This window comes from Oncorhynchus keta, chromosome 10 (genome assembly GCF_023373465.1).
Source record: "Oncorhynchus keta strain PuntledgeMale-10-30-2019 chromosome 10, Oket_V2, whole genome shotgun sequence".
In the NCBI taxonomy this organism is placed as follows: Eukaryota; Metazoa; Chordata; class Actinopteri; order Salmoniformes; family Salmonidae; genus Oncorhynchus; species Oncorhynchus keta.
In genome coordinates, this window is record NC_068430.1 from 68781049 (window position 1) to 68807756 (window position 26708).

A 26708-nucleotide genomic window follows, 5' to 3' on the forward strand; every position below is an offset into this window, starting at 1 on the left:
ACCAGCTAGGCACGGGTTCCAACCAAGCAATCAGTGTCCATTTTAAAAGCTACTAATGTTTTTATGGGTACTCCATGCGTCTATCGGCGGAAAATGGAGTGGCATAGTAGATGAGTCACATACACTTGACAAACATCAATTATCAAGCCATAAAATCACTATTACAGTAGCAAAGTAGTGGACAAATAGAGAGCAAGGGAATGACTCACAATGAGGGGAAAGAGGCATAGAAGGAATGGGAGAGGGAAGGGGATGGGATGCAATAGCCACTGCAAAAATCAATACACTCAGGCCATGTTTGTTCTCTTTGCGATCGATTGTTACTCTAAAAAGCCTTCTGGCCCTGTGTGCTTGGGTAGCGCTGGCATTTTCTGCCCCCCAAACTCATTGGCTGAAGTGAAAAATCTGATCTGGGTTAAGGGAGGAGAGTAGGTGAGTCAGTCAGATAACTGAATGTCTTGGAGAGAACTTTGTCCAAGCCCAATTTTGATTGAAAAACCACCTCTGCAGGGCTGTATCTTGTCGCTTTAATATTGTAACAGCAAATGTTTTTGGAGAGGCTTCCTCACAGTCTTACTGTATTCAAAGCTAAGTAAATAAGATGAAACAGTGGTTGATTACTAATTACTATTGTAAACACACCATGATGTGGATTGTGTTTTTCATTCGTTATGAACTTGACAATACTGGGTTATTCAATTTTCATAACCCCTACCATAGTGCATTACATTTACATTTACATTTAAGTCATTTAGCAGACGCTCTTATCCAGAGCGACTTACAAATTATTTCCAAGAATGTTGTTATAGATAGTTATAGGTGAATCACCATAACCTATCATTTTTTTCTGTGAAGTAAAGCACTGTAGTTACAAAGGAAAGGAAAGGGGGGGGGGGTGAGAGCGAGAAAGGGATGCCCAGAGGAAGTGCATTCTCTTGGGGAAAAAAGAGGACATGTTAACCTCCTGGTGAAATGAAATATGAATTTGCAAACAGTCACATTCGGCCATCTTCCATGTTCCACAGGGGGAGGAAAGATGTATCCGGAGAAACCGGAGATGGAATAACTTCTGAAAATAACTTAAAATAGCCTCTATTACTGAACTCCCAATTCAAACCTCTATTAGGCATTAGGTTGGAATCAGCTGAGGAGCAAAAGTGCATCCCTGCCTGACTCTCACTATTGTCAGCCATAGAGCTGTACTGTAATACGGCAACACTGCAGTTTAACCTCTTGGTCCTACCTGGCACGCAGGCATCCCATCTAGAGCTCTGGAAATGCAAATGCGCTACGCTAAATGCTAATAGTATTAGTTAAAACTCAAACGTTCATTAAAATACACATGCAGGGTATTGAATTAAAGCTACACTCGTTGTGAATCCAGGCAACAAGTCAGATTTTTAAAATGCTTTTCGGCGAAAGCATGAGAAGCTATTATCTGATAGCATGCAACACCCCAAAAGACCCGCAGGGGACGTAAACAAAATAATTAGCATAGTCGTCGCTACACAAACCGCACAAATAAAATATAAAACATTCATTACCTTTGACCATCTTCTTTGTTGGCACTCCTAGATGTCCCATATTCACTATTGGGTCTTTTTTTTTGATTAAATCGGTCCATATATAGCCTAGATATCGATCTATGAAGACTGTGTGATAAACGGAAAAAAATAGCGTTCCATAACGTAACATCATTTTTTTAAATTCAAAAAGTCGACGATAATCTTTCACAAAACACTTCGAAATACTTTTGTAATGCAACTTTAGGTATTAGTACATGTTAATAAGCGAATTCATCAGGAGTCAAATTCATCAGGAGGCGATGTCAATTCTATAGGTGTCTGTTTCGAAAAAATGTCTTGGAGAGAGCTCGACCAAAACATCCGGTCCCTCGATTCGGTTAGACCATGAATCAATTGCGAATCAAATGACAAGACTCTAGACAATGTGTGGAAGCTGTAGGCACTGCAACCTCGGCCTCATTTAATTCGATTCACTTTGAACATTTCCTTGAAGTCGCGGATGGATATTTATTTCCATTTTCAGTGATCAGATATTCCTGCACTTTTCGATGAAACGCACGTTCTGTTATAGTCACAGCCGTGATTTAACCAGTTTTATAAACGTCTGAGTGTTTTCTATCCACACATACTAATCATATGCATATACTATCTTCCTGGCCTGAGTAGCAGGGCGCTGAAATGTTGCACGATTTTTAACAGAATGTTCGAAAAAGTAGAGGGTCGACTTAACAGGTTAATGGACCCTGACTTTAATTGCGATGTTGATGCCCCTTCTACTCATCTTGGCTTTATTGTGTGGAGTTATATGTTTATTCTTGAAGGTGAACTGAATGCGAACAGCAGAAAAATTTAAATTAATGAAGAAAACAGAATAACACTTTGTATGGCGGTTGTTGCACAATATCTAGGCTATGAACCCTATGTCAACTCTAGCAGTACATGGATTCATAGGCCTTAATATGATTTTCTTTCAGAGAAAGGGAGAAAGAGTGAAAGGAGGGATGGTTTTATATGATTAAACTGTATATGGAGGAGGACATGACACATGAACTAGTGTTCATAAACTCAATAGAGACCCATATACCATATAAAGTATCTATTGTAGGTCCTAAAAGGTTGTATAACAAAACATTTTATATGAAAAGAGGTGCTGTAACACTATTGAGGCTAGCAATTAACAGCCCAAGCTAGATCTCTAGCTTTCTATAACTGAGTGAGCCTCTCAGTTCAACACAGTTCAATTGGCTGGTGCTATACTATACTGCCATGAACATACTGTGTGGCTCCCAGGCACCCAGGTGACAAAGTGCACTTTATCCTTCACAAAAGCCTCACTGTGACCTCTATCACAGTAGCTCCCTCCACTGGCTCCCAGCCTAGCTTGCCTGAGTCGCCTCTCATGTCAAATCCACAGAGAGACCACAAGTCACACGCAATAGGCCTAAACCTCCACACAAAGTGGAAGAATAACACACTTAACTATGTCATATCAGCGCTAGCCCTCCTCCGCAGATACTACTCACATCCAATGTCACAGTAATGGCTAAGATCTCCTTCATTCCAGGCTAATTCCAAAGAATGCATTTCATCTCTCCAACTTCTGAAAATAAGTTATTAGTGCTCGTCAAGCTTCCTCGCATTGGGAAGAAGAAGCCGAGCCTCTCGCACCTATGTGATAACGAATCACAGGACAACCCGAGGGCAAACGTTGAGGTGTCTGAGCAGATAGAAAATGAGAAAAAGAAAGATGGAAGAAATGTACACTTACTTGGAGCAGAGCCTTCTAATGACTCTCCCCACATCCTGTCTCCACTCGGGGACATCAGGGTTGTACCCGTCCAGATTAGGGGAGAAAGATAAAAGCAGAGATTTGAAGAACTCTGTCAGAAAGAGAGAGAGACCCAGGGGAGAAACAGAAACAGACCGTTAATTCAACTCCTGATCTCGGTGCATTATTCTTAAGGTATCCTGTCCATTCCCCACTGTCATTCGTTCTGGTTGTGTCCCTCCTCTAACTGCCTTCTGATGGGTGAGAAAGCTGACAGAGATGTTGGTGTGTGTGACTGTGGGCGTGTGCTCATGTTTTGACAAGGGGAGACGATTGCTCGCACAGTTGATTTCTTAAATAATTTTGGAAATGTCCTCTTTCGCATTTATCCTGACATATTCTAATGTAAAGTACTCTCAACTGTTGCATACGAAGTGAGATGGCTTCTAGAGGTGATAATTAGCATTACATCAAGCAGAATAATTTGATTAGGGAGATCTGAGAGAGAGAGATCCTGATCCTTACCCTGGACTTCTATCGTCTTGGTTTCTTGCAATATGGCGATTGCTGAAGACACTTGGACCGTAACAGTGTTCATTCCCTCGCTGGTGAAGGTGTACCAGATGCTCCTATCAAAGCTGATCGCCGGCTGGAGGAAGAAGGAACATGGACAAAATGGATGATCACACTTTGATCCGGTAATAATCCCTTCACCTAAAACATTTACCTAAAACCCCGGAACATGAAAGAAACCAATTTCAGATGATAACAACTTCTCCTTCAACTTCTCACTTAGAGTAGTTGGAGCTTCTGACTTGAGTAAAACCCTTCAAAAAAATCCTCCACATACAACCTAGAACCAATGCAGCTAAGGTCATAACTTATGACATACTAATAAAATGTCTGAACAAGATCAGAGACTGCTCCACCTCTATCATAGTCATCTTCAATAATACCATAGACATCATGTATACCTCATATATATATATATACACACACACATCAGTGGAGGCTACTGAAGCGAGGACAGTTCATAGTAATGTCTGAAGTGGAATGGAACTGGAAACCATGTCTTCGGTGTGTTCCATTGATTCCATTGATATATATATATATATTCCATTCCAGCCATTACAATAATCCTGTCTTCCGATTTAGTTACAGTGAGACCAGGACCTGATACAAACACAGATGATGATTCAGACTCAGTATTGGATGATTCAGACTCAGTATATGATTGTAATTACATATTGTTTCAGACTACCTATAGCTTCAATTTGAAAGCCCTCACACATCATATTTAATATATAATATGTTTGATTATTTTTAGCTTTAATATGAAAAGCACTGGCACATCCAAACTTTATTTTTTACAGGTGTATGGGAAAATAGAAATAGCAACCATCTTAAATTAAGAATTAGAGAAAATAAGATCTCTCACACTATCAGACCTCAGGATAAGACCCAGATGCAGACAGTTCAAAATAACAAATGTTTATTTACGAAACAGGGGCAGGCAAATGACAGGTCAAAGGCAGGAGACAAAGGGCTGTGAGACATAGTTTGTATATGTAAGGTATGGGGCAACAGAAGATGAACAGCAGAGGCTAAGAATCTTGGAGATGGGGAAAGGGTCGGTAACATAGGTGGAAAGTTTGCGGGACTCAATCCGGAGGGGCAGATCCCGAGTGTCAGCCATACCCACTGCCCGAGACGATACCGGGAGCTGGGGTCCGGTGGCAGTCTGCCTGTCGTCAATACCTGGAGGTGGTCTTGACAGGTCGTGCAGGCAGCGACAAATGCAGAGATGTCAGGGACCATAGTAAGCCACCAAAGGCGTTGTCACACAAAGGCCAGGGTCTGATGGAACCCCGGGTGGCAAGCAAGCCTGGAGGAGTGGGCCCACTCCAGGACCAAGGGACAGCGTCAAGTACCAACATCCGGTCATCTGGGTCCCCCCTCCCCTTCTTCCCACCTCGTGTCTGGCTGGGAACGCTGCGCCTCACAGACCGGATTCTCTATTCCCCAGGTGAGTGCTTACACCAGACACGAGGTGGGAAGGATGGTCTCGGTATCCGAGGGAGTACCCATGGGGCTATAGTACCGTGAAAGCGCATCCGGCTTGATATTCTTGGATCCTGTGCGGTAGGAGAGGGAGAAGTTAAACCGGGTGAAAATCAGGGCCCACTGAGCTTGCCTTGAATTAAGATGCTTGGCGGTGAGGAGATATTCCAGGTTTTTGTGATCCGTCCACACAATGAAAGGATGTTCCACTCCCTCCAAACTTCTTCTTCACTGCAAGAAGCTCACGATTCCCCACATCGTAAGTCCTCTTCGTGGCGTTAACTTCTTGAGTGTAGGGGGCAGGATTTTCATTTTTGGCTAATAAACATACCCATTTGAAACGGCCTATTTCTCAGGCCCAGAAACTAGAATATGCATATAATTGTCAGATTAGGATAGAAAACTGTCAAAATATTGTCCATGAGTATAACAGAACTGATATTGCAGGCGAAAACCTGAGGAAAATCAAACCAGGAAGTGGCTTCTATTTTGAAAGCTCCATGTTACATACCCTGCCTTCCCTCCATTTAAAGTGATATCAACCAGATTCCCCTTCTTATGGCTTGCTCAAAGTGTCAACAGTCTTTAGACATAGTTTCAGGCTTTTATTTTGAAAAATCAGCGAGAAAGATAACATCGCGTCAGTGGATAGATGGGTGTTCGCATGAGTTTTGCTTGCACAACAGAGTGGGGCAGCCATTGTCTCTCCCTCTCCTATTGAAAAAGCGACAGTCCCGGGTTGATATATTATCAATTATATATTTTAAAAACAACCTGAGGGTTGATTATAAAAAACGTTTGACATTTGATACAATTTGGAATTGTGATGTCATGTGATGTCTGTGATGTCATGACCGCTCGAGCCTGTGGATTTCTGAACATAACCCGCCAAACAAATGGAGGTATTTTGGATTTAACAATAATCTTTATGGAACAAAAGGAACATTTATTGTGTAACTGGGAGTCTCGTGAGTGAAAACATCCGAAGATCATCAGAGGTAAGTGATTTAATCTATTGCCTTTCTGACTTTCGTGAGCGATACTTGGCTGCTAGGTGTTTGTAATAGTTTGTCTACTGAGAGAGATGTTCTAACATATACCCTTGTTGTGCTTTCGCCGAAAAGCTGTATTGAAATCTGACATGCCAGGTGGATTAACAACAAGCTTAGCTGTGTTTTGCTATATTGCACTTGTGATTTCATGAAAATTAAATATGTTTAGTAATGATGATGATCCCGCTAACGGGATGGGTACGTCAAGAAGTTAAGATGATGGGAGAAGAAGGTGCAGGGATGCAGCTTGAGGTCCAATGCAGAATGCTGGGTCAGGACATCCCCCACTCCGACATCCGAAGCGTCGGCCTCCATCACGAACTGACGGGACGGGTCAGGATGAACTATTATGGGAGCTTTGGTGAAGCAGTGCTTAAGGCCCCGGAATGCTCGGTCAGCAGCTGGGGACAGCGTGAACGGAACCTTGAAAGAGGTAAGTGCAGGCGGGGGAAGCCAGGGTGGTGTAACCCTGGATAAAGCAGCAATAAAAATTGGCATATGCCAGGAAGCTTTGCAGCTGCACTCTGGATGTCGGTTGGGGCCTTTCTGTGATCCCTCTGTACATTCCCAGTAGTGATGAAGTAACCGAGGAAGGGGATGGTGGAACGATGGAATTTGCACTTTTCCGCTTTCAGAAAAAGCTGGTTCTCCAGGAGGCGCTGGAGGACATGTCAGATGTGGAGCTCGTGTTCTTGGGCTGAGCGGGAGAAAACTAGGATATCGTCGAGGTAGACGAAGACGAACCTGCTCAACATGTCACGGAGAGCATTAAATCAGGGCCTGGAACACAGCTAGAGCGTTGGTTAGACCAGATATTTGTAATGACCACTGGCCACGTTAAAGGCTTCTTCCACTCGTACCCTTCCCGTATCCGCACCAGGTGGTAGGCGTTCAGTAGGTCCAACTTGGAGAAAATGGTGGCCCACTGGAGCGGCTCGAACGCTGAGGAGATGCACAGGAAAAGGGTTTTGTCCTTCTTCTCCACTAAGAAGAACCCTTCGCCGGCGGGGGAGGCAGAAGGATGGACACAGCTTGAAGCCAGGGAGTCCACAATGTAGGTCTCCATAGGTAATGGTCTCCGGACCTGTCACTGAATATAGTTGTCCCCGGGGTGGTGTCATAGGATAGGAAGAAGGTCATAGGGTTGGTGTGGAGGAAGCGAAGTAGCTCGGGCCTTACTGAAAACCTCCCAGAGGTTCTGGTACTCTGCGGGAATGGCGGAGAGGTCCTGGGCAACTTCCGAGCACACAGGAAGACGTCCCGGGGCAGGCTGCGCCGACTTTAGGCAATGATGGCACCAGCAGTCCAGTCAATGAGGTGATTGTGTCGATAGAGCCAAGAAAACCACAATACAATGGGAATCTGCGCATACTTCACTTTTTAAGGCTAGGGGGCAGTATTCGGAAGTTTGGATGACTGAGGTGCCCAAAGTAAACTGTCTGTAACTTAGGCCCTGAAGCTAGGATATGCATATGCATGGTAGTATTGGATTGAAAACACTAAAGTTTCTAAAACTGTTAAAATAATGTCTGTGAGTATAACAAAACTGATTCGGCAGGTTAAACCCCGAGGAAAATCCATCCTGAAATTTTATTTTTTGAGGTCATTGGAATTTTCATTTTTTTTTATGGGAAAGTCTAATAATTAGGAACCAAATTGCAGTTCCTATGTCCTCCACTAGATGTCAACAGTGGTCAACTGTTTCATGCTTGTTTTTTTTTAAATGAAGAAGAATTTGTATTCTTTAGAAATATCCCTTAGAAGGACTCTAGTCTTTAGGGTGCGCGTGAATGAGTGTGCACTCCTCGTTCTTTCTTTCCGGTATTGAACACCATATATTCCGTCTTAAATTTGATTGATTATTTACTTGAGGTTGGATTAGGAATGTTGTTTGAATTGTTTGGATGAACTTTACAGGTAACTTTTTAGATTCCTTTGTAGGCACGTTGGGTGAGTTGGAACAGGTTGATTTCTGAATCAAACGAGTCAAATAAACTGATATTTTTGGGATATAGAGGACTTTATCGAACAAAACGACCATTCATTGTGTAACTGGGACCCTTTGGATTGCAAAAAGATGAAGATCTTCAATATTAAATCATTTATTTTATCGCTATTTTTGAGTTTTGTGACACCTGTGCAGGTTATGAATTAATGTTAATGCAGGAAGTGGGTGAGGTGCTGTTCTCAGACGATCAAATGCTATGCTTTCGCCGTAAAGAATGGCGTATAACACTTGAATTTTTAATATTACTACTTTTGTATTTTGAATTTCCTGCTCTGCAATTTCACCGGATGTTGACGAGGTGGGATGCTAGCGTCCCAATGATCCGAAAGAAGTTAATAAGCATTAATTGGATAGCCTTGTTGTGATTCCCTGATACTCATTTACATTACATTTACATTTAAGTCATTTAGCAGACGCTCTTATCCAGAGCGACTTAGGTTGATGGGAGTGGTGTTGTGGTTGACCCTGCCTATAGAGCGCCCGTCCAGCGCTCTAACGTCCATGGGAATGGAGAGGGGCAATGTGGGAATGGGAATGGTCTTTTAGTGGACATGAGGACATGAAATGACTAGTAGTCTCGCAATACAGGCAACTATTCGTGTTAATCATGTGTAAATGTTTGACTGGAGACAACCTAGCCCAGTCAAGTTGCATCAACTCGGGAAGAGACGAATCGGGAGACTTTGGGTAGCCTCAGATTTTCTCGGAAACGGAGATGTCGGGAACTTCTGGGATGCCTCGGAGGTGAGGTGGAATCAGATCTCCTCTCCATCCTGAATTCCCATAGCCGCCCATCGTTCCGGATGGTCAAGGCTGAGCAAGTTGAGATTCATCGGTAATTCCCAAGCTGCTAGCTCGTTCTTAACATCCTCAGATAATCCATGCAGGAACGTGTCGAACAACGATTCAGGGTTCCAGGCACTCTCAGCCACCAATGTGTGGAAATCCACCGCATAATCTGCCACACTGCGGAAGTGTTGACGAATACAAACAGTGTAGCTATTACCTCCGCAAGGTAATCAAACAAGCTAAGCATCAGTATAGAGACAAAGTAGGGTCTACAGTCAATGTCAACTCTCGCAAGGCTGCAGGCCCAGATGGCACCCCCAGCTGCGTCCTCAGAGCATGCGCAGACCAGCTGGCTGGTGTGTTTACGGACATATTCAATCAAGCCTTATCCCTGTCTGCTGTTCCCACATGCTTCAAGAGGGCCACCATTGTTCCTGTTCCCAAGAAAGCTAAAGTAACTGAGCTAAATGACTACCGCCCTATAGCACTCACTTCCTGCATCATGAAGTGCTTTGAGAGACTAGTCAAGGGCCATATCACCTCCACCCTACCTGACACCCTAGACCCACTCCAATTTGCTTACTGCCCCAATAGCTCCACAGACGGCGCAATCACAAACACACTGCACACTGCCCTAACCCATATGGACGACAAGAGGAATACCTATGTGAGAATGCTGATCATCGACTACAGCTCAGCATTTAACACCATAGTACCCTTCAAACTAATCATCAAGCTCGAGACACTGGTTCTCGACCACGCCCGTGCAACTTGGTCCTGAACTTCCTGACGCCCCCCCCCCCCCAGGTGGTGAGGGTAGGTAACAACATCTCCACCCCGCTGATCCTCAACACTGGGGACCCACAAGGGTGCGTTCTGAGCCCTCTCCTGTACTCCCTGTTCACCCACGACTGCGTGGCCATGCACGGCTCCAACTCAATCATCAAGTTTGCAGACGACACTACAGTGGTAGGCTTGATTACCAACAACGACACGGCCTACAGGGAGGAGGTGAGGGCCCTCGGAGTGTGGTGTCAGGAAAATTACCTCACACTCAACGTCAACTTCAGGAAACAGCAGAGGGAGCACCCCCCTATCTACATCGACGGGACAGTAGTGGAGAGGGTAGAAAGTTTTAAGTTCCTCGGCGTACACAACCCAGACAAACACAGGCAGTGAGGTCTGCACAACGCATCACCGGGGGCAAACTACCTGCCCTCCATGTCACCTACACCACCCGATGTCACAGGATGGCCAAAAAGATCATCAAGGACAACAACCACCCTAGCCACTGCCTATTCACCCCTCTATCATCCAGAAGGCGAGGTCAGTACAGGTGCATCAAAGCAGGGACCGAGAGGATGAAAAACAGCTTCTATCTCAAGGCCATCAGACTGTTAAACAGTGGCTGCTGCCAACATACTGACTCAATTCCAGCCACTTTAATAATGGAAAAAATTATGTAATAAATGTATCACTAGCCACTTTAAAAAATGACACCTCATATAATGTTTACATACCCTACATTACTCATCTCATATGTATATACCGTACTCTATAACATCTCCTGCAACTTGTCTATGCTGTTCTATGCCATCACTCATTAATATATTTTATGTACATATTATTATTCATTCCTTTACACTTGGGTGTGTATAAGGTAGTTGTTGTGAAATTGTTAGGTTAGATTACTCGTTGGATATTACTGCATTGTCGGAACTAGAAGCACAAGCATTTCGCTACACCCACATTAACATCTGCAAACCATGAGTATGTGACAAATAAGATTTGATTTGATTTGAGCTGGAGTAACTTCAGGGCAGACTCTCTCCCAGACAATGGGGAATCTTTAACCTTATTTACCAGTAGCAGTAGCCCAGGTGAGAGCCCTCCCAGACATCAGTGTGATGAGGTACGCAATCTTCGAGTGGTCTGAGGGGAACGAGGAGGGCTTGAGCTCAAAGATGAGGGAACACTGAGCGATAAACGCCCGAAGCGTTCCGTTGGAGGTAAGCTGGGTTCTCGGGAAGCCGGGGTGGACAGGAGAGACAAGCTGCTGACAGCCTGGTTACTGAGGGGCTGGGAGGTTACCGTCATGGTAGGCTGCCTAACCGACAAACCGCGGAATTGCTCCAGCAATGTCTCCAACACGCGGTCATGGCATTCGGCCAAAGGTCCCAAAACCTTCCGTAAGACCACAAAGCAACTCCCCGTGCCTTACAATGGTGGCTTCTTGGGAGGAGATGTAGGTTTACATTTTTACATTTGATTTATTTTTCCTTTATTTAACCAGGTAGGCCAGTTGTGAAAAAGTTCTCATTTACAACTGCGACCTTGCCTAGATAAAGCAAAGCAGTGTGAAAAAAACAACACAGAGTTACACATGGATTAAACAAAAGTACAGTCAATAACACAATAGAAAAAAATCTATACACAGTGTTTGTAAATTAGGTAAGATTAGGGAGGTAAGGCAAGAAATAGGCCGTAGTGGCGAAGTATTTACAATTTAGCAATTAACACTGGAGTGGTAGATATGCAGAAGATGAATGTGCAAGTAGAGATACTGGGGTGCAAAGGAGCACAAGGATAAATATCAATATGGGGATGAGGTAGTTGGATGGGCTATTTACAGAATTACTATGTACAGGTGCAATGATCTGTGAGCTGCTCTGACAGCTGATGCTTAAAGTTAGTGAGTGAGATATGAGTCTCCAACTTCAGTGATTTTTGCAATTCGACCCAGTCATTGGCAGCAGAGAACTGGAAGGAAAGTCAGCCAAAGGAGGAATTGGCTTTGGGGGTGACCAGTGAAATATATCTTCTGGAGCGCGTGCTACGGGTGGGTGCTGCTATGGTGACCAGTGAGCTGAGATAAGGCGGGGCTTTACCTTGCAAAGACTGATAGATGACCTGGAGCCAGTGGGTTTGTCTATGAAAATGAAGCGAGGTCCAGCCAACGAGAGAGTACAGGTCACAGTGGTGGGAAGTGTATATGGCACTTTGGTGACAAAACGGATGGCACTCACTGTGATAGACTGCATCCAATTTGCTGAGTAGAGTGTTGGAGGCTATTTTGTAAATGACATCGCCAAAGTCAAGGATCGGTTGCATAGTCAGTTTTACGAGGGTATGTTTAGCAGCATGAGTGAAGGACGCTTTGTTGTGAAATAGGAAGCCGATTCTAGATTTAATTGGATTGGATTGGAGATGCTTAATGTGAGTCTGGAAGGAGAGTTTACCATCTAACCAGACACCTAGGTATTTGTAGTTGTCCACATATTCTAAGTCAGAACCGTCCAGAGCAGTGATGCTGGATGGGCGGGCAGGTGCGGGCAGTGATCGGTTGAAGAGCATGCATTTAGTTTTACTTGCATGTAAGAGCAGTTGGAGGCCATGGAAGGAGAGTTGTATGGCATTGAAGCTCATCTGGAGGTTAGTTAACACAGTGTCCAAAAATGTGCCAAAAGTATACAGAATGGTGTCGTCTGCGTAGAGGTGGATCAGAGAATCATAAGCAGCAAGAGCAACATCATTGATGTATACAGAGAAAAGAGTCAGCCAGAGAATTGAACCCTGTGGCACCCCCAGAGACTGCCAGAGGTCGGGACAACAGGTTCTCCGATTTGACACACTGAACTCTGTCTGAGAAGTAGTTGGAGAACCAGGCGAGGCAGTCATTTGAGAAACCAAGGCTGTTGAGTCTGCCGATATGAATGTGGTGATTGACAGTCGAAAGCCTTGGCCAGGTTGATTAATACGGCTGCACAGTATTGTCTTTTATCGATGGCGGTTATGATATCGTTTAGGACCTTGAGCGTGGCTGATGTACACCAATGACCAGCTTTGAAACCAGATTGCATAGCAGAGAAGGTACGGTGGGATTCGAAATGGTCGTTCATCTGTTTTGTTAACTTGGCTTTTCAAGGCCCGTGAAAGGCTGTGTAGGATGGATATAGTACTTTAACAGTTTGGGTTCTAGAGTGTTTCCCATTGGAAGACGGGGATTACCATGGCAGCTTTTCAATCTTTGTGGATCTCAGATGATACGAAAGAGATGTTGAACAGGCTAGTAATAGGGGTTGCAACAATTAATTATTATAATTATTGGACCCTCTAGTTCTATAATAATTATAGAAATAGAGGGTCCAGATTGTCTGTCCCAGCTGATCTGCAGGGGTCCACATTTTGCAACCCTTTCAGAACATCAGCTATCTGGATTTGGGTGGAGGAGAAATTGCTGTGAAATTGCTGTGGGGCATGTTGTTGTGGGGGAGGGGGGGTACAGCACTGTTGACCGGGGAAGTGGTAGCCAGGTGGAAAGCATGGATTCAAGGCTTAATGTACAAACAAGGGTATGGTAGAATGTGAATACATTGGAGGTAAACCTAGGCATTGAGTGACGACGAGAGAGGTTTTGTCTCTAGAGACACCATTTAAACCAGGTGAGGTCACCTTATGTGTGGAAGGTGGAACAAAAGGGCTTGCTAAGGCATGTTTAGCAGGGCTGGAGGCTCTACAGTGAAATAAGACAATAATCACTAACCAAAACAGAAATAGACAAAGCGGCAGGGTAGCCTTGTGGTTAGAGCGTTGGACTAGTAACTGGAAGGTTGCAAGTTCAAAAACCCCAAGCTGACAAGGTACAAATCTGTCGTTCTGCCCCTGAGCAGGCAGTTAACCCACTGTTCCTTGGCCGTCATTGAAAATAATAATTTGTTAAATAAAGGCAGAGCTGGCCTGAGGCTGCTGGGTCAGTCAGGGCCAGTTTGTACTATCAGAGCTCAGGATAAGACCTGGATGCAGACAGCTTGAAATAACAAATGTTTATTTACAAAACAGTGGGCAGGCAAACGACAGGTCAACGCCAGTAATCTAGGGCAGAGTCCGTAAGGTACAGAACGGAAGGCAGTCTCAGGGTCAAGTCAGGCAGAATGGTCAAAAAACAGGAGAACTAGAAAACAGGAACTAACAATAAAGAAGTACAGGAAAAAATGCTGGTAGAGACGAGATGAACTGGCAACAGACAAACAGATAACACAGATACCTGGAGGGGGGTGGAGACAAGCACAAAGACCGGTGAAACAGATCAGGGTGTGACACTGCGCTTGCCAGTTTCACTTATCATTATCACTGGGGTAGTGCTGTGGGATCTTCTTTTCAAAATGACTACTTTAGCTAAAAAGGGAAGGTGAATGAAATCTTAATCAACAATTATCATAACTGTCATAATGTTTTGATGGAATTTGGATGAAGAACAAGATTTATTCTCGACTTAAAACACATTGGCGTTATCATGTTTTTGACGTGACACCTTGTGTGTAATACGGTTGTCTGACATGCTGAGACCTTAATGGGAGCTGACGTGGGTGTACGTGGCATTACCGTGATCTAAGTGGTGAAGGTTCATATAGCGGAGAGATATAACACGGTATTTTAACAGTAAAAAACTCTGAGCTTCTGTTAACTCTTATAGCTTTCAAACGCATGCGTGTGTGTGTTTGTGTGTCCCTTTCCCATGTCTATACAGATGTGTATGTGCCTATGTGTTGTGTGTGTGTGTGTGTGATAGTGTGTGTGCATGTGCTTGGCCAGCGCTAAAAGCATCACCTGCATTCTCTCTCCGCTGTAAATGACCACAAAATGGCACCTTCACTAGTTGACGAAAGCCTCCCTGTTCAAATCAAGAGCCGAGGGGGCAATTCAAACACTGCACCTCAAAGAGCTGAATAATTCCTGAAGCCTTTTAGACATAAGCATGTTATTTTTGTCGCTATTATTTACTTGACATTTGGCTGGCTTGTTCATTACAAGATGAAAAGAGAGAGAGCATCAATGTGCTGTACTATGTTGAAAGCATTATGGTACTTTGCCTTTATCTGGCTCCATTGAACACAGCTGTATACTTAGTAAGGTGGTAATTTACAGAAAAATATGAGGCAGAGATATTTAATTATAATCCTTGAGAACCACAGCACTGTTGTTTTCCATCCTTTCCCTCCAATCAGGGACTGATTCAGACCAGGGTCACCAGGTGTTCGACCACTGTGCCCAATCAATGTCCAACGTCACAGTAACTGACCAATTATTTACCAGGTACAGTAGAAAATAAAACCAAAAGTACTTCAGTCCTCAATGGTTGGAATTGAATAGCCCTGACACAATAGATGAATGTATAGAGGTGATGCACATGTAACATGGAGATACAAGGTGGTGGAATCAAATCCCAGGGTATTCTCCGGCCAAGGGTGAGAAACGGAATATCCCAGCCGTCTTGTAAACATGTCTGATCCCCTCTTCGATCCAGCTCAGGTTGGAGCAGGAGACTGCCGTGCCATCTCCGAAGTCCAGTTGGATGTTGGTTCTCATTTAGTCCCCCTGGAAAACTGTAGTCTCAAGTAAGGACCACAGATGAAGAAAGATAAAGAGTCTCAAACATCATCATAAATAAATAAATAAAAAACACAATTCCATTGTATTTGAGAGCCCAGCCAGATGCTTGTACTTGTGTTTCGTCTAGACTTAAATACATATCATTTTTGAAATTGTGATCTAAGTGATCTAAGTGGTGAAGGTTCTGAGGTACTGGTTCCTGTGGTGTGTGTGTGTGATGGAGAGAGAGAGCCACAGGGATGTCGAAGCAGTGTAGTAATCAAGAGACAGTAGGGTGGCAGGTACACTAGTCAACAGACTGCTGGACTACATTCCCACACAGACACAAGCAGTCATCACCAACCCAACATTGGGGTTGCATCATATTCTACCCCACCGTGAGAGCAGTGTGTTTTCCTGTTACTGCTAATGAGGTGTGCATGTCACTCTCTCTGTGTGTGTTTGTGTGTGAGTACTCTGTCTCTACAGTATCTGCAGCAGGTCTACTCAGGGGGGTTACATCTGGCACTTCCCTAGGATCACCACACACACACACACACACACACACATGTTTTGGGGGGCTCCAGTTGCTGCAGCGACTGAACTCTCCCGACTTATCCCGCCCGTACCCTGCGAGCAAGCACAACTAACTCCCAGCCTCCTCGTGGCACATTGTAATGCAATGCAGTTGGGATCTTTATTTGTGACACTGCATTAGCACAAGGGGGCTCCGGTCCAGCAACAAACACAACTATAGCCAAATGTAAAACCGATTACCATGTGTCTCTATCTATCTCTGCTTATTCTCTATCTGTTTAGCTTCTTTTCAAGTGCAGCAGAGTGTGAAAACACGGGAAGGTTGGCTTTGTTTGGGAAAAGGCTTCTGGGGGTATATTTCTCACAATTATACCCAGAAAATGATAAACTATGAATAAGCTAAAATAAAAGAAAAGTAGAATAAAATGGAAGAAAAGAGATAACAGTGGTGGCTATTGTGTGGAACTGTAATGGCCCACAATCCTTTGACAAAATGTAATTCGGAATGGGTTAGGTCTTCGGTGGTAAAGGTGTCTCTCAGGCTTTTGTTTGTGTCCACTGTTGACACTTTCTGGACAATTCCAGTTCTCTATCGAGGTGTCCTGGGATCACTAGCTAATCAGCATGAGACTGATGCTGGCCTGCTGGCTAGATGTCACGCTTTGTGCCCGTGGCTACGTGTGTGACTCTGAGGGCCACCAAATCCAAAACACATAATAAGGTAAGCGTCATGGTCTGGACAGCAGTGTCATGTATTCTGGTTAAGGTGAATGTCAACACACTAAGGATGGTGTAAACCAGGGATTCTCACCTTAGGTGTCATGGGGTCGGGGGAGGATTTTAAGGGGTTGTGGGACTTTTGCAAGAATATAAAACATTTAATATATTTTTTTGAAAGGATACGGCATCACCCCATATTGTTGCTTACGTTCTCAACGTTACCGCTACACACAGGCGCTACACCAATTATTGCACTGCGTCAGCAGTGTTGAAATGGCTTGCTACGTTCAGACTTGGAGTGTCCCTGTCAAGAAGAAAAAAATACGAACCCGATTTCATCAAATATGGTTTTACATATATTGAAGACAGGCTGGGTAAGTGTAGATGTCCTATGCAACGAGCTGTTAGCTAATGAGAGCATGAAACCCTCCAAAATGAAAATCTGGACACCAAGCACCCAAGTCCAGGACATGTCTGAGGGCATAACACGCCAGACATCAGAGCTCATCAGTGAAAATGGCCAATAAGCACCGCAGCTTGATGAATCCACAGATGTGGCTAACCATGCAATTCAAGTGGTCTAAGCTAGACACGTGTGGGATAATAACTTCGAGGAGCAGTTCCTTTTTAGTGCTGATTTGCCCACCACCGCCATTGAAGAAGCTGTCTTTAACACAATCGCTATGCACCTGGTCTCCGTGGAACTGGTCTGAGATGGATGCATCGGTGTGACCACTGCCATGACGGGAAAGCACTTCGGAGAGGTAAAGCGTATCCTGGAGAGACCACCAACTGCTTCCTACACAGGGAGGCATTGGCAGCGAAGGACATGGTGCCTGAGCTCCACGCCACTCTGCAGGATGTGATCAAGTGTGTCAACTATATCAAAAAAAGTTCTACAAAAATCAGGTGTTTCCAGGACTTCTGCAGGGATGTGGGGAGCGAGCACCAGCAGGTGCTTTATCATGCAAAGGTCCACTGCCTTTCCAGGGGTAAAGTGTTGGGTTGCTTTTATGAGCTTCAAGTGGAGATTGCTGTGTTTCTTCCAGAAAACAAGTGATCTCTGGCCAACGATTTCGATTGTGAGTAATGGCTCACATGTTGCCTACCTGGCAGATATTTTTGATCACCTGAATTCGCTCAATGTGTCAATTCAAGCGAGGAGGGACCTTCGAGTTGTCCTGTCAACCATCACCCCAGATTTCAAACTGAAAAACACCCCAGCTTTCCCACTGGTAGGCCAAGCACGCGAACACGCGCACACACACACAATAAATAAACAGTTTAATGAGTTCTTGTCCCACGATCGTCGTAAGAAGCGGTGAATGCATCATTTTAATGGATGACGAAAACACGAAGTAAACAATAAATGAACAACGACCGTGAAGCTATATATGAAATGTGCTGACACAAGCAACTAACATAGGCAATCACCCACCACCCACAACGACAAAACAGGCTACCTAAATATGGTTCCCAATCAGAGACAACGACTAACACCTGCCTCTGATTGAGAACCATATCTGGCCGAACTAGACATACAACATAGAATGCCCACTCAGATCACACCCTGACCAAACAAAACATAGAAACATACAAAGCAAACTATGGTCAGGGTGTGACATATTGTTAAGTAATTCTGACATTCATATTACATGTTATTTAACTGGTTAAAAACGTACACCTTTAAAATACTTTTAAGGGTGTTTATTTTATTTAACCTTTATTTAACTTTATTTAAGGTTCTGAAACTATTCACATGGTAATTGATGATTGCTGTTTTCTCTATTTTAAAAACCGGTATGTGTTACTGTTCATTAACATTATTGGACTGGTTTTGATGTCATGTTCTGAGTCTGATAACGCATTACACATTGAATTTATAATAAATGTTTCCTCCGTTAGTATGACTGTGTAATTACTTTCTTTGATACCATAATAGCAGACCCGTGAGACAGAGTCTATTTTGCAAGTGAAGCCTGTCCAAGAAGGCAGCTGCAATACAACATTACAAAATTGAATAATCAACAGTCCATAATATTGGGTCGCGACTCAATTGTCATTGTCAAATTTTGGTCCCCAGGCAAAACCAGTTGAGAACCATTTGTGTAAATGGTGTGATGTCAGTGCTGTCGTGCTGATGGTGTATCATACCTGGATTCAAATAGTTTTAGCTTTCTTTCAAATGCTTTGAGCGTTTGATTGAGCCTGCCTGGAGAGCTAGATGGACGAATTTGCACTTTTGGTTCGATTCGGTGTACACATGACATGCTATAAGGTAGCTAATGTACAGTACATCTGGACAATATGATGACTCAGTACTATGATGTAGTTGACAAATCCACAATCAAGATTTCCACAAATTAGAAACATTTTTGAAGACTTTTGGAGGGACTCTATGGAATACAGCAAGTCTGAGACATGTTCTATTTATGCGATATTCAGACAAAGTCTACCACCAACAGTGCCAATCTACAATAATTAATCCCTGCATATTACGTAATCCAAGGTTAACACAAGGTCACTTGACATATGACAGTGCAGATCCTCCCTCAAAACATCAAACATTCTTCCACTTCCCTCTCCTTCCTTTTGTTTTCTTTTTCTGAACAGCCATGTTTACTACCTCAAGTAGCAGTACCACACATTAAATATTTAGGCCCATTTGCTCTCCCCAAGAAATACTGCCATCTCGGGCTTCATGAATATAAATTAAAGTCTGAATTCAACGGGAATGAAGGATTTTCCAAATGCATAACACTGCCCCACCTCTCTCTCTCTTTCATTCCCCCTTCCCCTCCATCAGAGGAATCCTCTCGTAATGAAATAAATAGACCCTCATTTCCTCAACTCATCACACTGTAATATGACTGCTGGGCCCAGGAGAGACCTTGTGGGAGAGACACTTACTTCTTAGCTGCAGTACAGGGGGATAAGCACCGCCACACCGAGCAGTGCACTACCACACTTTTTCCACCTGAATGTAATGTGAGGTGGTTGAACAATGGGAGTGAGGGGAGCGAGGCAAGGCCCTGGCCCTAGAAGGAGGCTACTCTCAGTTTATCACTCTATAACAGGGTCTCCAGGGTGCATCTCTCTAAGGTCTCTCAGCTCGGGGCTCGGGGTCTGTAGCTGTGTGTGGGTGATGCTATGTTGCAAGTGGCTATTAAACTTTCAGGAGTTGGTATATATGGGATAATATAACAGGGAAATCATTTCAGGCTTATGTCTGGAGAAACAGCCATGCCAAACATATGGGCAACACATCCATATTTCACTCAGTAACAGGCCTACAGTGAGTGAGTTGTGCGCCACAAGCAAGGCCTACATTTACAACAATGCAGAACAATACAAAACACAGATTTTTCATTCCATGGCTTAAGGTAAAAATCAATGCAACTCATAACATTAATGTATACAATGGCGTCAATTTGGGCTCCTAGGCAGCAGAACAATTAGGAAACCATTTCGGCTTTTGGCCCAGTCCAACCTCATCCAGATGCACCAGGAAGGTGACGTTGGTGTGCAGGTCAGTGATAAGCTTGCCCTCTCTGGTGGAGAGAGAAAAGCCTTTTGGAGCCCTGTTGGGACACATCTGCTTCCTGGGTGTGTACATGTCCTTGACTCCCTTGATGCAGTTGCTGGACACCACTTTTCGGTACCTTAAGAAGATACTATTTGAATGATTTATTACATGTTTAGTATGGTTTACTGCAGTTATGGCTTCATGACACTGCTAATTAAAAAGGCTAAGGTCACGTTCATCAATGAAGCTTGACATGAAATCGCAAAAATATTACTTTTTACCTCAGTGATTGTGGAAGTGACAGAGCTAGTGAACAAGACTTGCTATTATTTGACTAAACTTAAAAATGCTTAGTAGTTACTAAACAAAATATGATTTTTAACCCTGAAAGTTAATGTGTGACACAAGACGTATAGTAGTTGTCGGTCACTTTGACAAAACTCCAAAAGGCTTTCTAACTCCGAGACAAAACTTGACTTTTAACCTTGGGGGATTTTGAAATGTGTGACACCTTGTGATGTGGACAATAAAAGGTCACTCTCTTAAATGTGCAGTTTTGTCTCACAACATAAAGCCACAGATGTCTCAAGTTGAGGAATCATGGAATTGGCATGTTGGCTGCAGGAATGTCCACCAGAGCTGTTGCCAGAGAATTTAATGTTAATTTCTCTACCATAAGCCAACTCCAGCATCGTTTCAGAGAATTTGGAAGTACGTCCAAGCGGTTTTCTGCTGTCAACGTTGTGAACAGAGTGCCTCATGGCGGCTGTGGGGTTATGGTGTGGGCAGGCATAAGCTACAGACAACAAACACAAGTCCATTTTATTGATGGCAATTTGAATACACAGAAATAGCATGACAAGATCCTGAAGCCCATTGTGAGGGCCATTACATTTTAAGGTATCTGTGACCAACAGATGCATATCTGTATTCCCAGTCATGTGAAATCCATAGATTAGGGTCTAATCATTTTTTTTTTCAATTGAATGATTTCCTCATATGCACTGTAACTCAGTAAAATCTTTGAAATTGTTGCATGTTGCATTTATATTTTTGTTCAGTATATAACCTCTGATTTCTGTCTAGTCAATGTCCCACTTTGGAATCAACCCATGGACCTTTTCTTCACAGAACAGGCCACTGCATTGTCACCCTGTTACACAATAAGTAAACATTTCAGCCCTTGACTTGTGTACACTTCAAAGTCAATTAAAAGTTGTATTGTTATTCACTCTGAACGTTTCTCAAAGAGATAGTTTTCGTATTTTTTTATTTCAATGTCTCTATCACCAGAGAGAGAGAGAGAGAGATATCACAGGAGACTAATGGATTCTAATTAAAACTCAGTCTGACCTGACACCACTGCCATTTAAATACAAATGTATCACTGCTTTTCTCTTCCCTGCCTTTAGAAGATAAAAACAACAACAATCTACAGTCCTATTAACAGCTCTCATCTTCTCTACCTTATTTTAAACATAGAAAAACGAGCTCAGCTGAGAGACAGACGTTAGGAGCAAATTGCGTTAAATGGTCCCCAACCATATCTGATAATTGGAGCACTGACAACGAAAATGAACTAAATGAATGGGATCCTGAAAGTGCATTAAATGCAAAATTGGCTTAAATGGGACAACATACACAAAGCATCATACAACACGTATGGACATTATGGAATGTGAACTTCTGTTTATCTACTCATGTTTAGATTTGAAAAATAAATACTTTGTGATAAAAGATGTGCTCTGACGTGTCATATTATGCTGCAATGGTGAGTTATTATACTAGTATACTATAAGTGCCATTCAAAGTCGTGTGCCCGACAGATACACGACGTAGCAGAGAGGACTTTGGCATAATCTTTTCCCTGCATGCAATAGTTTCCTGAACTGCATTTCTGGACCATCACACACGGCTCCCCCTTGTGAAACACATGGGATTACAGTATCAAATCAAATTTATCTATATAGCCCTTCGTACCTCAGCTGATATCTCAAAGTGCTGTACAGAAACCCTGCCTAAAACCCCAAACAGCAAGCAATGCAGGTGTAGAAGCACGGTGGCTAGGAAAAACTCCCTAGAAAGGCCAAAACCTAGGAAGAAATCTAGAGAGGAACCAGGCTATGTGGGGTGGCCAGTCTTCTTCTGGCTGTGCCGGATGGAGATTATAACAGAACATGGCCAAGATGTTCAAATGTTCATAAATGACCAGCATGGTCGAATAATAATAAGGCAGAACAGTTGAAACTGGAACAGCAGCACGGTCAGGTGGACTGGGGACAGCAAGGAGTCATCATGTCAGGTAGTCCTGGGGCATGGTCCTAGGGCTCAGGTCCTCCGAGAGAGAGAAAGAGAGAAGGAAAGAATTAGAGAATGCACACTTAGATTCACACAGGAGAAGTACTCCAGATATAACAAACTAACCCTAGCCCCCCGACACAAACTACTGCAGCATAAATACTGGAGGCTGAGACAGGAGGGGTCAGGAGACACTGTGGCCCCATCCGAGGACACCCCCGGACAGGGCCAAACAGGAAGGATATAACCCCACCCACTTTGCCGAAGCACAGCCATCATTTTCAAATGTCAAATTAGAACAGCAAGTAAAACCATTCCTATGTTAACCTATTGAGCTTAATGACCCAAACACTGTAAGTACACTGTATATAGCATTTAAAAACAGTGTTACCCTGAGGAAAATGGGGGAGGGTCATGCTTTTTCAATTTCAGTCAGGAGGAGGTTTTAGTATTTTTTTTGTTTAGTCCAGGGGAGGTTCAGGTAATTTGGAATCGATTCAATATCGTATTGCTCAGGGATTGAGACTTAATGACTTATTATAGTATCTCGATGTGTGCCCTTCATCCCTGATTCTCTGCTTGGCACGCAATATCAAGTGCCACTACTGTGGTCTCAATAAAATGATCCATAGACTACTACTATATGCTATAAGCCTAGGCTCTATGAAGAGTAGGCTAGGAGAAGCACAGGGCAAAGTTATATTTCTTAGAAAATGTACTTCCCTCCTGAGTTTTTGAGCTGCTGGAAGGATGTATATAAAACTAGGTTAGACTGCATTACACACTGCAATGGATAGGCGTGCCCAATCATGAGCCCCAGCCTGCCCTGCTCTTGCTGATGTAAACCCTTTTGTGCTGCATAACAAATGACTGTGCTGTGTCAGGTGGCCCCTTAAGAGGCGGGTCAAAGGCTTCTTACGGATTTGTCAAAAAAATGATATAATCGCACGGACGAGGCCTACTGATGCCCTTTTCAGTTTGAGAACGCGAAGATTAAAAGGAGAAGCAGAGGTAAGCTTGCTCCTGATATAATTGATTTTAATAAAACTATATATTTTGTTGCTCGTAATGAACCTATTTAGCAGAGTTATTGACTTCATGTTAAGCCATATTCAAGCAATTTACATAACCTAAATTACTATGTAGAAGCAGCAGTTTAGTTTGCTTTAGGCTATTAACAACAAAAGGGTTTTGTGTTGGAGCCCATTTCTTCCTATTCAAGAAATAAGAGGTAGGCCTGACAGATGAAATTATAGTCTACCTTCCATAGACTTTGTCAGCCATTTCCTTCAGACACCATTACACTCCTTAAATATCTCAGTGTCAGTGGAGAGCTTGGTATGTTAAGTTAAAACCAGGGCTCGAATTCAGGGGGTATTTGAGGGTATTGTGGCATTTGTTAAAGAAAATGCCTAAAAGCATAGGCCTAACACCTTGTGAGCTTGTTATTTTTTATTACATAAAGTGATCTATAACAACGCTTTAGTCTGCAAACCAGCAGTAAAGTGCTGGGGGAGGACGGGACTACAATGCATATGGGATATCTTTGGTTTGTCTATTTGACATTCAGAGGCTGCACTACAACATTCTAAAGCCGATGAGAAAAAAATGTACTGTATTAATTGGCGTTCTACATTCCAACAGGCTACAACATACTAACTCTAAAATCAGTCAGCAGCAAGCAAGGCAGCCTAAGGAACAATAATGTATTATTGTTATATTATTATTATTTCCAGGCCTGCCATTTAAGGAATCAATTGAGAAACATTTGTGACACGCTACAGGCTGGCAGGGGTGCTCAGCATAAACAAAAACACAAACAGTACTTAAACAACATTTTTTGGTAGTTAGAATTAAATAGAAACACGCTTGGCCAGTCTTTGGTTTGAGGATTAGGCTGTGAGCTATGCATGCCTACTTTGTTAATTGAGCCTTTTTTTAACTAGGCAAGTCAGTTAAGAACAAATTCATATTTTCAATGACAGCTGATAAAGGAATGATGTCCAAGGAAGTGGGTTAACTGCCTGTTCAGAGGCAAAGCGACAGATTTGTACCTTGTCAGCTTGGGGATTTGAACTTGCAACCTTTCGGGTACTAGTCCAACACTAACCACTAGGCTAGCCTGCTACCTCAGCAGAAGCCTAGTGTAACAGTATAACTTTAGACCGTCCCCTCACCCATACCCGGGCACAAACCAGGGACCCTCTGCACACATCAACAACAGTCACCCACGAAGCATCGTTACCCATCGCTCCACAAAAGCCAAGGGGAACCACTACTTCAAGGTCTCAGAGCAAGTGACGTCACCGATTGAAACGCTATTTAGCGCGCACCACTAACTAAGCTAGCCGTTTCACATCCATTACACTAGCAGATGCTCTTATATGCCTATGCCCTAATCCCAGCCAACACAAATCTGTTTTGTAACAATATCATGGAATAAAATAGAACATTCTAAGTGCATGTAGGCCTACGTGATGATATGGGGCTGCTGTGTAAATGAATTGATGACCAGATACTTCGGTTGTAACTTGTTCTATTGTGTTCACTTTTTACAGTTGATAGACAACCTTAGCGTTGTTCCATACTTAGACTATCCTTTTTTTTAACAATAGTCTGTATAGATTCATGCAGTGTTTTTATTATAATGGATACCTTTCACCCCTACCCTTTCATCACTACTCATGTCATCCCTCCATGGTCCCTAGTCATGTCATGATCTGGATCTCTGTCCCGGCCTCCACCAGCATCCCTTCCACGAACAGAGGCACCAATGAGAAGCTGTGTCTGGCCCACTGCCGCCACTAATCAAAAATGACCCTGGAACAGAGTCACAACACAATAACACGTTGAATGAATGCCCCAAATGCCAGGCAAGACCTATAGGGCTCTGGTAGTGTAGGCTACTAAAGTAGTGTAGGCTACTAGTAAATAGGGTGCCATTTGGGATGCAACAAATCCATCCTATCCCATAAACTACATTACCAAAAGTATGTGGACACTTGCTCGTCGAACATTTCATTCCAAAATCTTGGGCATTACTATGGAATGGGTCCCCCCTTTGGTCCCCCTCCAATATTCTGGGCATTCCACTAGATGTTGGAACATTGCTGCGGGGATTTGCTTCCATTCAGCCACAAGAGCATTAGTGAGGTCGGGTATGGATGTTGGGCAATTAGGCCTGGCTCGCAGTCAGCGTTTCAGATGGTGAAGCGTGATTCCTCACTCCAGAGAATGCGTTTCCACTGCTTCAGAGTACAATGGCGGCGAGCTTTACACCACTCCAGCCAACGCTTGGCATTACGTATGGTGATCTTTGGCTTTTCTGACGTTGCTTCCAGAGGCAGTTTGGAACTCAGTAGTGAGTGTTGCAACACTTAGCGGTCCCCTTCTGTGAGCTTGTGTGGTCTACACATCGCGGCTGAGCCATTGTTGCTAGACATTTTCACTTCACAATAACAGCACTTACAGTTGACCGAGGCACATCTAGCAGTGCAGAAATTCTATGAATTGACTTGATGGTAAGGTGGCATCCAATGACGGTGCCATTTTGAAAGTCACTGAGCTCTTCAGTAAGACCATTCTACTACCAATGTTTGTCTAAGGAGATTACATGGCTGTGCACTCAATTTTACACACCTGTCAGCAATGGGTGTGACTGTAATAGCCAAATCCACTCATTTGAAGGGGTGGTCACAGACATTTGCATATACAGTCCCTTCGGAAAGTATTCAGACCCCTTGACCTTTTCAAAATGTTGTTAGGTTACAGCCTTATTCTAAAATGTATTAAATCCCCCCCCCCCCATCAATCTACACACAATACCCCACATTTAAATAAGTGTTCAGACCATTTACTCAGTGCACCTTTGGCAGCGATTACAGTCTCGAGTCTTCTTGGTTATGTCGCTACAAGCATGGCATACCTGTATTTGGGGAGTTTCTCCAATTCTTCTCTGTAGATCCTCTCAAGCTCTGTCAGGATGGATGGGGAGCGTCGCTGAAGAGTATTTTTCTGTTCTCTCCAGAGATGTTCGATTCGGTTCAAGTCCAGG

At 43.5% G+C, this 26708-nt stretch overlaps 1 long non-coding RNA gene across 1 annotated transcript; it reads right to left on the reverse strand.

The window, feature by feature from the left end:
* Positions 1 to 21160: 21160 nt before the first annotated feature.
* On the reverse strand, positions 21161 to 25832 carry LOC127932309 (uncharacterized). The gene is made up of 2 exons (XR_008144788.1): positions 25310 to 25832; positions 21161 to 22691 (listed from the first exon to the last, which is right to left on the reverse strand). It is a non-coding gene; the product is annotated as an uncharacterized LOC127932309 (long non-coding RNA).
* Positions 25833 to 26708: the final 876 nt, after the last annotated feature.